Source organism: Pteropus alecto, unplaced genomic scaffold (assembly GCF_000325575.1).
Source record: "Pteropus alecto unplaced genomic scaffold, ASM32557v1 scaffold155, whole genome shotgun sequence".
Classification (NCBI taxonomy): domain Eukaryota; kingdom Metazoa; phylum Chordata; class Mammalia; order Chiroptera; family Pteropodidae; genus Pteropus; species Pteropus alecto.
In genome coordinates this window covers 22,787,739-22,800,490 of record NW_006438113.1, presented here as the reverse complement: position 1 = coordinate 22,800,490, position 12,752 = coordinate 22,787,739, and the positions used below count along the sequence as shown (strand labels likewise).

Sequence of the window (12,752 nt, the reverse complement as noted above, 5' to 3'; positions counted from 1 at the left end):
AAATTTCATAAAACTTCACACACACATGCATTCAAAATTGGTAAAATCTAAATAATCTCTGTAATTGTACTAATGCCATTTTCTTAGTCATGATGTTGTACTATGGTTATGCAAGATCTTACTATTGAGAGAAGCAGGGTGAAGGATACATGAGACCTCCTTCTGTGTTGTTTTTGTAAATTCCTGTGAATCTACAATCATTTCAAAATAAAAGGTTTTTAAAAGTGCATGAGTTTGAAATTGTTTTGTCTTCTTATTTTTAGTTTGTACCTAACCAAATAAATTGACCAGTATCTGTGACTTATTCGCTGTATACTTAGTATATTATACAGACTTTCTATTGGAAAGTTTGTGCTTCTTTTTAAGAATCCATGGGCCTCTGAATGTTTCTCTAAAACCTTTAAAAGACTAATCATGGTCAGCCCTATTTGCAGACACCAAAAGAAACTTCTAACCATAAATCTCTGTTCTGCGGGTGTATCCCATGCCTGAACACACCTAGTGTTAACCCTTTAGTAATTGTCGTACTGAAAGACTCTGTAAAAATAAAAAGGTCTTCCCTTGCTAAGAATGTTCCTTATCGGGGTCATTTTTGCAGTCATAAGATGGTAATTGAGTCCCTCTCTCACTATTTAAAATGTCTACAAAATCCTCATGTTGCCTCTTGAAGGTGCTGACCCCCTTTTTTATGCCTCCAAAGTGAAATTTTTTCAGAGCCAGACAGAGCCTAGAGAGAAATTCACAGGCACCCCTTGTGGCTGTGATCAACGGGGTGACCTATACCAAGTGCAAAACAAAATCATTTTCAGAGTCTTCACTGCTGTGTTAATGCCTCCATTCAGCCCTAAGGCTTCATGCCCACCCTGTTCCCCCAGGACAAAAGAGACATTAGAGCTCAGCAGAGCACAAATCAGGCCACCTTTATAGTCTCCTTGTCATTGCACTGCCTAAGAAGAGCGCGATGTTCCCTGGGTCCTGCACCCACTTGTGCCTGCTCTTCTATGGTGACGTCACTGAGGCTGCTCCCCTTGTGCTTTTATGTGGTTCCCTCCCCAACCCCCACTTATAGGGGCTGACTGATCCAGGGTCCCCTGGATGCTTCTCTTCTTTTATCCATGATTTCCTACTCGTGAATGAAGGGAGACAGGGGATTTCCCTTGACTGACTTGGTGTTTGGCCAGCTACTAGGGAATGAAACTGATCGGTGCTGGACAACGGAGATATGTAAGCAAGCAGGGGCAAGGAGAGAATGACAGCCTGAGACACAAAGATTCCTGTCCAGGTCTGCTTGCACACGATGCAACTACAGTAATGACTACTAATAAAGTGCTAGCAGGGAGGAGCACAGTTTTCCCAACAGAAAAACTTTGATGTCAAGGGGGCTAAGCACTCAAGGCAGAAGATGGTGATAAAAGGAGCTGCCTAAGATTAAACTATGAGTAAGCACCAGGATAAAGTTACAAGATTAATTTCAAATGGTAATAAAATTTTGCAAACTCCTAGGTCAGTTTTTGAAAGCGTAAATTGATATGCAAATACATTTCTTATATATGTCTAAATGACTCCACAATTAAATTTTAAGTTCCTTAACAGTAGGGCCCAAAGAGTGTCTAGTCTAGTTTGCTACCTGTACTTGCATTCAATAAATTAGAGAAGAAAACTAACATTTGCTCAGGAACTAGTCTGTGTTCTTTTGCATATGGAAATTAATTCAGTTTAATCCTCACAATGAACTCATTAGCACATCTTATTATCTGCATTTTGCAGAAATGAAAAGGTGCTCAGAGAGTTTTACTGACATTCTCAAGGACGTAAAGATGGTAAGTGGGAGAAGTGACATTCAAATACAGGTCTGGGACGCCAATTCACCGTCGTTGGGGAAGCCAGGCTATCCTGAGAAGCTAAGTGGGAATGGTGTGGAGCTGCAGGGAATCCTAAAACCCTGAGCTGCAGCAAGCCGGGTGAGCAAGCTAATATTTTTTAAATGACCACACCAAACAAGACACCTCGTAGTGCTGACTCTAATCAGTTGGAAAGGACAGGAACAGTACAGGAAATTGGGTCACAAGCTGTTTGGTCACTCTCATCTTGCAAACCAGGGTTTGGAGTAAATCAATTATGAGATGACAATCTAGAAACTTACTGGTAATCAGATGGCTCCCAACCTCATTTAGCGAATATCCAATTCAGAAGAAAAACAACGGTGAAGACATTGTGTATTTATGCAAACTACAAATCTGATGAAAGCTATACTCCAAGCAAGATCTCAGTCAGAGTAGGAAATAATTTCCACGACCTTCAAGAAATTCGGCAACTTGAATTGGTAGAACCAAGTGGCTGGATTCACGTTCCCTTAACTGATAATCATAAGAAGCAACTCGCACATTCATGATACAGATTGCTGTTCTAGCCAATCTCCAAAATGGAAGAGACATCCACATGAGACAAATTAAAATATATACACCAGTGGAAGAGAGCTCCATTGGTAAATTTCCTAGATGTACAATTATTGATTTCATGATGTATCATTCAATAAGGTGACTTGAAAACAGAACAAAAATCATTAAACATATCTTTGTTTTCTCTTGTCAGTAAATTTATCTGGTATCTATATTGGAAAAGCATCAGCTAATTTACAATTTTTGTATTCATTGAAAAGTATCTTATTGTAGATTTAATAAAATTGGGTCATATTATCTTTATTTTCTTTAACATAAAATAAAGCTTACATATTTTGTATTACTAAAAATGAATTTGAAGCCAATCATTAAATTTTTCCTTATACCAAAAGAAAACCAGTTGAACTGAAAAATTATAAGATTTATACAATTTTTTACTATTCAAGTGATTATTTCATATAGGGATCGTGCATTAGGGTAATGATTTATTGCATGTTTGGGAACAAACCTACATTTTATCAATAGATATTATCTTTATTAGGCCAAAATTATTATTATTTTTTCTATCCAGATGAAGCTTATTCTTTTATTATTGGGCCTTTTTAAAAACAGTGTCAAAATAAACTTAGCCTTAGGTATCTGATGAGAACCACTCTGATTTGGAGAATACAGCTAATTGTGTTATAATTACTTCCATGAATACTTTGAACCCTAGAGTTGTCTATATCCTGCTATCATGACAAAGATTGCCAGTATAATCTGCTGTTTATTCTAATTCTAGCGCTGCTTTAGAAGAGTGTTTCAAATTTGTATCTGACACTGAAGCTTCCTGAAGGATAATATGTCTCATGAAAAATTTTTAAATGTATGAAATTGTTCTTTATATACAAAAAGATATTAAAGGAGCTTAAAAAAAAATACAAGTCTGTGTGCCTCACCCTAAGGCCATGACAAGGAAAAACTTCTGAGATGTCCTAAATTAAATTACAGAAGGCCAGAAGGTGGAAGGTAGAGACAAGAAAGATTAACAATTGCAGGGCAAAAGCAACAAAAGACTGCTTACATTTCTGAGTGTTGGAACTTTGATTTAACTTCCAGGTGGCTATTTCCTTGATTATCTAAAAGAGAATAGCTAGGTGCCACCATACCCCAGGAGCCTCAGCTTCTTGCTTACACAAGAATTTTCCATAACCAATCTAAAGGAGCAAACACTTCTTCCTTATAAACTGTGCATCTACCCTGCTACTGCCCCCACTTCACCATATCCCACTCCCCTTATCTGTAGTCAGTGCAAATTCTTTCAAAACAATTTACATCTTTGTTCTCCATACTTGATGTGTAAAGAAGCCCATCAACTACGGGACAGCAAACACGCTTCTTTTCCACCTACCCATGCTGGTGGTTTAGACTTCATGCCTCAGTACTTGGTCTTTTCCTTGCTAGCAACAGCCCAATAAACGCTTTTAAAAGAAGAAGAAGAAGAAGAAGAAGAAGAAGAAGAAGAAGAAGAAGAAGAAGAAGAAGAAGAAGAAGAAGAAGAAGAAGAAGAAGAAGAAGAAGAAGAAGAAGAAGAAAAAGGGAAAAGAAAAGAAAAGAAAAAAAGGCTTTCAGTTCTGGAAATTAACTTCTTTTGTTTTACAACTGTGTCCTTTCAACAGGACAAACCAGTCTCCTAAATATTTATTTATTTAATCTCATTTCAAATGTATATAAAATGTGAATGTATATATGTATATTTTAAATGACTAAGGTAAAACAAGTAAATCTTTACTAACCAGCACACACTGAAAGAAGTAAGATAGGCTCATGATTATAGTTCTAATGACAAAGTTTCTTAAGTGCTTTCTAAACCAAGCAGTATTAAGTTATGCTCTATATTGTTGTAGTATTAATTGAAACTCTTTATGGAGAAGATAATTTGCCTATAATGCTTCCCAAAAACAACAACAACAACAAATGATAATATTAGTAGAAGGGAGAGAAGAGACGAGAGAGGGAAAAACTGAGAAGAGCAAAAGAAAGAAAGGTTGGTTTTATGCTGGCTTCAAAAAGGGAACTTAGCCAGGTTTCAGAACACTGTGAGGTTATTACAAAGTCTAAAATACAGTAATTTCCAATTACAAAAATACCTTGATGAGATCTCACATCTTGTAGATAGCATTTAGGGACCCTGTGTTAGAGGACAACACAGATTCTTTGTGACAGCAATAAAAGTTACAAGCTCTGCCCCATGCAAAAATTTTACTTCCACCACCAAGGAATTTCAGAGGCATTTTTTAAATAAAAAAGAGTTATATATAATAGAAAACTGATACAGTTTCTCAAATAGAGCACAGCATTAGAGCTAAAGTCTAATGTAGAATACGAAGTGAACTGCGTTATCTACTGATGATACTGAACTTTATGGAACCCTATACTCTTGGAAAACAAGGATGATCAAACACTACAGCCACCACCATTACCCTTTTGCACTTCATAAAATAGCTTAATGCAATAAATTAATTAAATTAGGAGACTATTATTCTGAGGTGGCCCTAATGCCTGGGTGTGCTACATAAGCAAACCCAAATCAAAGGCTGTAAATGCCTAAGTGTTCTGTTTGAAAACTAAAGACAACCAATTACAAACAGCCAACTAGGCTTTAAGCTTTAGCCAATCAATATTTTCCTTAGTTTGCTGTGTGCCTTTTCTCTATAAAAACCTCTCCCTAGCTCATGTTGGTAGAGCGCTCCTAATCACTTCTAGTTTGGTGCTGCCCAGTCCGAACCGCTTTTTGCTCAAATAAACTCTTAACATTTTTAATATGCCTCAGTTTATTTTTTAACACTGCAAAAAATGCATATGACGTATAAAAGGCCCATGGCTGACCCTCTTGTTTATTTATGACGAGGGCAGACACAAGCCCTCTGAATTCCCATTCTTTGTCTTATAAATGATTAACTGAACTGTTTGTCCCCACTGAATAATCTGAAAAATGCCCACTATCTTGACTTGACCAAACTTTCCTCAGGCTCCTCTCCTTCCCCCAGGCCCTTGGACTTTGGCCCACTCTTGAGTTTAAGCAAGCATTGGGAGCTTAAGGAAGCACTAGAAAACAGGAAGAAAAGCCTTTAACAGCTTCTCTTCAGAATCGGCTAACACAAAAAAGACATTTTCTGCTCAACTGTTCATTCACACCACCTGCTCACCTCACTCCCCATACACAATTCTTTCTAGTCTTATTTACTTCTCCCTATAAAAGAAAAACCCTCCCTGCTTGGTCTTTGAGACACTTGTGGATGTTATGATCAGAGTGTTCTATTGCAATAGTTCCTTTCCTCTCCTATTGTAATAATCTTCCTCCCTTAATTGCAAGTCTTTTCAAATAAAGTCTCTTATCTAAGCTGGATTTGTTTTTTCACTTGACACTGTTTTAATATAACTTATGTAACTCTTATAGTTTCTAATATTTTTAGAAGTGTATTTTTCCTGTCATATTTGCTTTTAGTTATGATTTCCCTTTTATGGATTTTAAGTATTCATCCCTGATTCAGAAGCCACATGGGCAGAAGTATCAAAACCTCTAAGGGTATTAAAGAGCTTCCCACGTACCTCTTAGGTTAAAATGGAAATGAATAGGTAGGAGGGCTGCTTCCATATGCAAACACTTCTAGATAATCAATTCTATTCTAATATCTTGCTGGTTGTGGAATTGCAGCTTCTGGGGCCATTTAATTCACTTCCAGCTAATGCCTGGGGTGCCAGTGCATAACAAAGGAAAAAGGAAAAGTCGATCAAATTGAAATATTTCATTAGATCACAGCAAGTTAAAAGCCTGGCCAACTTCAAGCTTCACAGAAGGTATCTTTGTCATCTTCTCCTTGAACTGTCCGAAATAAAAGGTTTGCAAACATTTACAAACCATCAACTCTGCACTCTCGAAATATTTGTTATCATCTGGGGTACAATGACATTATTTTCAAAAACAAAAGCGAGGATATGTAGACTGGCAAATGATTTTTTTGACTTGTGAATTTAGTAATAGTTATTTTTAAGTTAAAAACATTATAAGTCAAATTATACATATTTAATGAATTGCTCACAGAAACCACAGCTAACTTAAGACATGTAGGGTACGCAGTCACAGTCATAGGGTGCTTTGACTTTATTGCTCGGAAGTTTCTGGTGCACGGTGTCATGGTTACCAGTATCAGTAGTGAGCTGAAAAATGTTTAACAACTGGCTCCGGGTGAAAGTATAGGCCCTGATGTAGATAGAGTGCCCGCCCATGTGCATGATGTAAACACTCTCACCTTCGCTAGTTCATGCTATCACTGGGACTGCACTTAGAGTGAGGAAGAGATGCTCAGTAACACATCACACAGATATAATGGGTGTAAATAACCTCAAGAGCACATAATAATAAAATCTAGTAAAAATAATTAGGAAGTGGTGAGTTTTGAGTAAATGTCATTTTGGTTTTAATGTAACTTATTTAACTGTAAGTTATTATAATTTAATTTTTTAATAATGGCTGTGTGAAACAACTGGCATGCAAAATTCCTGGAAATTTAATAGTCAGCTTTTGTACACTGGCACAAGCTGGTACCAGTGGATGCCAGTGAGTCCAGGATCCATCTCCCATTACGGCTACAACCACTAGAGGGCTTGGTAACATTATTTAAGACAGAGATTATTTGGCTCATGGAAGTGTAAAGTATTTTATTGACCAACAGGTATATCTTAACTGTTGGTGGTGTCCCCAGAAAGTATAGCCAACTGGAACCAATGAATGTGGTCTTACTTTGAAAAAACAGTCTTTGCTAATGAAATTAAGGATTTGGGGATGAGATAATCCTGGATCATCTGAGTGGGCCCTAAATCCAATGACTGGTATCTTTTTAAGGAAAGACACAGACAGAAGAGAATACACAGAGAGACACAGGGAAGAAGGCCATGTGAAGACAGAGGCAGAGATTGGAGCGATCCATCTACAAGCCAAGGAATGTCGAGCATTGCCGACAGCCACCTGGAGCCAGGAGAACAGTTCTTACTCTAAGCCTTCAAAAGGAACCAACCCTGCTGACACCTTGATTTTGAACAGCTGACCTCCCAAACTGTAAGAGAATAAGTTTCTGTTTTTTTAAGCTACCAAGTTTGAGGTAATTAATTATGACAGCCTCAGGAAACTAACATACTACCTGATGATGATCAGATCAGGTCAAAATGGCGCCAAAAATTTTAAAAGCTATAAAATAATAACTTGGAAAATTATGTGACACTGTAACTATGTACATTCATGTCGAGGAGGCAGATGAAATTTACAGGAGAGGACAGTTTGCTGCTGATATTCTTCTTTGTCTTAACAAGTCATCTCATATCTTAATAATCCTTATAAGTCAGGCATGGCCGGACTCCCTGGTGACTAAGACACAACCTCAAAAGTGCCAACCGAGAGAGCTAGGAGAACGGGTGTTCTTAAGTTTCTCTGCTATAGCCTTCCTTTTATCTCCAGAGGGTCTGCTCCTGTTTAACAGAATATTCTAATTCTATTAACTGGGAAAGAAAAGAATAAAGGGAGAAAAAACTATGGATATCCAAAAGACTGGGAAAAAGTAGCAAGTTTTAAATTTTCCCATTGATTATGATTATTAATCTGACTGCATAATTTGTAGGGCCCAGTACAAAACTTCAAGACAGTTACAGCAGAGGATTAAACCAAGCAGGGACCCTTTTAAGCACAGGGCCTTGTGCAAATGAACAAGTCACATGAATCCAGCCCTATTAATAGAATATCTAGCATAGTTACTACAGATTAGAAATTTTGATTCTTGTACCTGATAGACTACTGTCAAAAAATTTTTTCATAGTTCTTATTTCCATTTAGATATGGCTTGCCATATATTTGTTGCAAATACACACTGATATGCAATTATTTTTTACATAAATATGTATAGAAACTTTATTTACACTCACCAAAAAATGGAAACAATCCAAATATCTTTCATTGGGTGAATGTAAAACAAAATGACATTTCCATATAATGGAATACCACCAAAAAGCAACAGGAATGAATCTCAAAGATATTATGCCCAGTGAAAGAAGCCAGCTTCCAGAGGTCACATTATACATGATTATACTTGTGTGACACCTTGGAAAAGGCAAATCCACAGGAATGGAGAATAGATCACTGTTTTCCAGAGGTTGGGGTGGGGAGCGGGCTTTACTACCAAGGAGGACGCATGATAGAATGTTTGAGAGTGCTGGAGCCACTCTGATTGTGGTGATGGTTATATAAAACCATACACGTGTTAAAACCCTTAGGACTATACATCCAAAAAAAGTTAATTTTATGGTATGTTCATTTAGGAATATAATTTAAGAGTTTTAAATGGATATGCGTGTGTGCACATATGCATATAATATCTCAAAATAAATTTCTCTTTAAAAGTTCTCTAAAAGAAGTTCTCCATCTCGGTTTCTGCCAGAAATACTACTTTGGGGGATGGAAAGCTCTGTCACACCTGCCTTGGTGTTCTGTGGGCTTGTTTTTCCATCTGTAGAATGAGATCAATCCAGAGTAGTCATCTTCCATTCGTTTTTCTCCCAAACTGTGTCCCTGGGCACTCCCTTTGTGGAAGTAAGTCAGGGGTACATTTGGAAAGAAAGAACATTCAGCTCCACTGGGCACTCAGCCCCCCATCTCTCCGTCAACTGGAGCAGTTGTGCTTTAGTTTCTCCCATAAATTGTTTTTTCCATAGACCTCTTGATTAGAATAGCTGATCCCAAGCCCCGGGCACCTCGAGAGTTTGAACAGTCCCAGATTCCAGGGCCTAGTCATGGGGCCAACTCGTCTGTCCCTTGGCAAGTGACCCTGTGGATCTCAGTGGTTAGCAAGACTGATGCACTGTTCCTAATCGTCAGTGATACTAAACAAGACGTGTGAGGGGGAATTGGAATCATGCTCCCTGTTTCACAGTCCTTGGATACGCATGGATTAAACACTATGGAAACTCTGAAAAGGCTGCTAAGTCTAGGCCTCTCCTGTCGTAGGGTCTGAAAGGAACTTACCTCCCACTCCCCTACCCACACACACAGAATGATTTTTTTGTAAATAAAAAACTGTGCACTGATTGGGAAAATGCTGTTATGAAGATGAGTGTACTGACCATGGACCAGCAGGGACCAAGAGTATCGTTAATAACAGGAGCCACCCTTAAAGCATGTGCCTAGTGCCAGGCACACTGGTAGTGATAGTTTAATCCTCACAACAATCCCGTGAGAGAAGGGATGCCATTGCTTTGACTGTGAGAAAACTGAACCTCCAACAGGTCCCAGGTTACCTGAAGAGGAGGCGACAGAGATGACAGACCTGGGTCCCAGACCCTAGCTCCAACCTGCCGAGCCAAAGCCTGTGAGAGGTAACCTTGAGATCTGACATCAGGCCTGCTCTCCTAGCACGAACCCGGGGGTAAAGGGATTAATGCCACCCTTCGTCAAAGGCTGGTGTGTGTTTGCCAAAGGCACCTTAAAACTTTGTCATCTGGAACAGTCAAAAAAAATTGTTTTAATTTTACATAATGAAATACTTTCTTCAAATTTATGCTTAAGTCCAATCTATAAACTCAGAGCTGGGCTGTTCTGGTTGAAGGTGGGGGCAAGGGTGGCCTGAGAAAGGAGAGGCACCACTTGAAGGCTCCTTATCCAGTAGGTTGGCACTTACTGTGAGAGGTACAGAAGGTGCCATGATGCCTAAGGCTCTGGCTTTGGGTTTCAAAGAATGAGATGGGATTCTGGCTGACTCACTCCTGGGTAGTCAACGTGGCAGAGGACTGTAGGGTTCTAGGCTGTCCACAGCATTAAGCACTGAGTGGGCACAGCCTGCCTCACCTCCTCTCTGGCCTGGCCCCAGCTGATATGCCCTAGCACTCACATGATAAGAAACTTGTTTTCACCATCTAACATTTACTGAGTTTTATTCGTCAAAGAAATGGATTATAAGGTGAAAAACTGCAGTCGACCTGCCTTTTTTCTTGCCCTTATAAAAGCCATCAACTGATTTTCTGCATCTATGAAAGTAGAAAGTTCAAGTTCTGATCTTGGTGTGGGATCAACGGCAGATCTACACCTCTGACCTGGGTGGGCAGTGGCTGACCAAGATGGCCCTCTGGTTTGGCTGCCATCAAACCGACCTCCTCACCAACGTCGAGGACCACGCGCATCCGGGACTTGACCAGGTGCGCAGTGTTCTTGCCAAACAGTCGGAACGCGTACGGGTCGAGATGCTTCCAAGCTGCTGTCGGGTGGGAAGGTGGCCGTTGCGGCCTGGTCCAGGCGGGGGATTCCCGCAGGGCGGTGCTTCCCGCGGCTACAGAGCAGAGAGAGCAGCGCATAGCAGCAGGGCGCGGCCCTGCTTTATCTTCAAGAGGTGGGTGCCCTCAGCCGTGGGGTCCAGCAAGTCGCAGAGGCGCAAGATGGGTGCATCAGCCACAGCACCTGCACTTACTGGATGTCTTCATGTAAGGTGTTCTCAGCCTGCGCCTAAACGTTGATGACTGAGGTGATCTGGTTGCTGGATATCATGAGCTTGTTGTTGGCGACCACGCCGTTGCTGCCCTCCAGACTGTCGGTGGTCTGTAAGAGGCCGTTGGGCGAAGGCTGCCGAAACCCAACTGGGAGGACCCCTGGGGTGTGGTCATCCAGGCTGCAGTGGCCAGCGAGGAGCGAGGCCTGTGTCTTTCTGCTGGGCTGAGTCCTCGGAAAACTCTCAACCGGCAGCAGGCGGGCTCTTTCAGGGAGCAGCTGCTCGACACAGCCTCAGAAAAGGGTCTGGGGGAGAGAAGACGGGTCACAATCTCAGAGCCACAGTTTCCATGCAGACACAGTCAGCAATGCCTGGGTCTTGGGAGAACCCCCTGTCCTCTGCTCTCGGCCTGGGCCACCGTGACGCCGGCTCACCGGTTACCTGCCTGCGATCACAAAGGGCCCTCCTCAAGAAGTCTGCATCGAATTTTGCTGCGCATTTTCAATAAAATTAGATAATTCCTACAAATTTCTTAAGGAGTTTGAAATGCAGTTCACTCTTCCAAGGACAAACAGAAGAAACCCCACTTAGTCTACCATATTATACATTAAATTCCGAACGGAAACTATTGAGAGTGGAAGCGTTTAGCATTGGAATGGATTTTAAAGAAAATGCCCTCTCTGGGAAAGATGGAATAAATCCCAGTTACCTGGAACCGTTCCAGTAAGATTCATCTAAACCTTTCTGACAGCTGGGCCCTCAAAGCCCCAAATGTGGGACCACCAAAAAACAATCCAAAAGTCAGAGGAGTTAATGTCTTCAACTACCCAGAATGTTTTACTGATTTTTCAAGAGAGAGCTGTGTCTTTATGAAAGCAAATAATGACATCGGCTAATTGTTCTCAAGTGCATGAACAGTTCCTCACTGGCCGTTGATGTTGCCGATGTTATTTAGGCTTCATGATTCACTAGACTGCAGCCTAGAGGCTTGGAAGGTAGCATGACCCTACCAATACCTTGATTTTGGACTGATGTCCTTCAGAACTGTGAGAGAATAAATATCTATTGTTTTAAGCCACCTAGTTTGTGATCCTTTGTTACAGCAGCCCTCAAAAACTGTATCTCTAGTCTTTTACTCATGAAAGCATACATTAATGTGAGCAAGCAAGAGGAACAATATTATAGGAACAGCCTTGAATTCACTCGTTAAAAACAAAATTATTTCCCAAACCTCACTATTTTAAATGTAACTTGTAACAAATTACCTGTGACACACTTTGAAATCACAATACACCCAAGCAACCCACTGCCTGAGCTAGGAACTGCTAGTACCACCCAACATTTTAAATTTACTGAGGAAATGGAGCTCCGAAGAGGCCAAATGGCTTACCAAAGATGATGTGGCAACTTTATTATGTGTTTCCTCCTCATACCTGGCCCACTGTGTTCTAGCCAAGTCCTTTGAGACAAATAGAAAAAGACAACCTGAGGAACGTAAAGGATACCTCATCATTGCTCACATCAGTCCCCAAATTTTGCCCTCTAACTCCAATTTAAATCATTTTGTGCAGGACAGCTGAACGTTGAAACTTCCGTAAGCAATTCTGCTTATAATTGTGACTTTGAAGGCTGATAAAGTGATTCATTCAGACTCCTGTACAAACTGAATAATTGCTCAGTGTGCTGGGATTAGAATGTAACACAATATCCTATGTCAGGGCATAGATCTCGGGCAGGAGAGAAAGAACATCTGTGCTTTGATACTGCCATTAAAAGACACAGATTTATTATTAAACCTTCCTTGGATAGAAAGCTCAATGGTGAATTTATCAAGAAGCCTGCAATATAA

The 12,752-nt window shown here is 40.2% G+C and overlaps 1 pseudogene; it reads left to right on the top strand.

Moving 5' to 3' along the window:
• Positions 1–1,984: 1,984 nt before the first annotated feature.
• On the top strand, positions 1,985–2,443 carry LOC102888260 (annotated as a pseudogene).
• The last annotated feature ends 10,309 nt before the right edge of the window (positions 2,444–12,752 follow it).